General features: G+C 42.3%; 1 non-coding gene across 1 annotated transcript; it reads right to left on the reverse strand.

The window, feature by feature from the left end:
- Positions 1-298: 298 nt before the first annotated feature.
- LOC131171655 (small nucleolar RNA R71) lies at positions 299-405 on the reverse strand. The gene has a single exon (XR_009142313.1). It is a non-coding gene; the product is annotated as a small nucleolar RNA R71 (small nucleolar RNA).
- Between the last annotated feature and the right edge of the window lie 537 nt (positions 406-942).

Genomic DNA, 942 nt, shown 5'->3' on the forward strand with positions numbered 1-942 from the left:
AGTGGAGGCCAATAATTTTGAACTCAAACCGGCATGGCTCTAGATGATTCAACATACCCAGTTTAGAGGTTCACTTACAAAAGATCCACACTACCACCTCCAGTGCTTTCTTGCCTTATATAACACTTTCAAGATGAATGGAGTCTCTGATCAAGCTATAAGACTCAGAGCATTCCCATTCTCCCTTCAATATAGAGTAAGGAAGTGGCTACTTTCTCAACCAGCTAGAGCATTCACCACTTGGGAAGACCTCTCACAAGCTTTTCTAGCAAGGTATTTACCACCTGTGAAAACTGTAAAGTTGAGGGTTGAACTTAACACCTTTAGGCAAAAGGAAGGTGAATCACTCTATGACACATGGGAGAGATATAAAGACTTACAGAGCGAATGTCCACACTATGGCATAGAAGATTGGTTCCTAGTTTAGAATTTCTATAATGGATTATTGCGCTCTACAAGGACCACAGTAGATTCAACTGTGGAAGAAGGATTGATGGAGAAAACAGTAGCACAAGCCCTTGAACTTCTAAAAAGGGTCACTTATCACAACTATGAGTGGTCAAATGAAAGGGGAGATACAAGAAAACTAGCAGGGATCCTGGAAGTGGACGCCCTAAGCATGATAAATGCTCAGTTTGACCAGCTCACCAAAAGGCTTGCAGAATGCAAGCCAATGCTATAGGGATGAGCTACCAGCACTGCGACAGCTGTGGAAGAGGGTGTATGACTTCAGAGTGCAATAACTTCAATGAACCCTCTATAGAATAGCTAAACTATGTGAATAATGGAGGAAACTTCAACCAGAGGTAGCTCAACAATCCATATTCAAACACTTACAATCCTGAATGGAGAAACCACTCTAATTTCTCATGATCCAACTCGCAGAATCAACCCATGAACAAGCAGCAAGGGTACAAACCACCAGCTCCCCCAGGTTTTTAG

Source organism: Hevea brasiliensis, chromosome 12, assembly GCF_030052815.1.
Source record: "Hevea brasiliensis isolate MT/VB/25A 57/8 chromosome 12, ASM3005281v1, whole genome shotgun sequence".
NCBI classification, from domain to species: domain Eukaryota; kingdom Viridiplantae; phylum Streptophyta; class Magnoliopsida; order Malpighiales; family Euphorbiaceae; genus Hevea; species Hevea brasiliensis.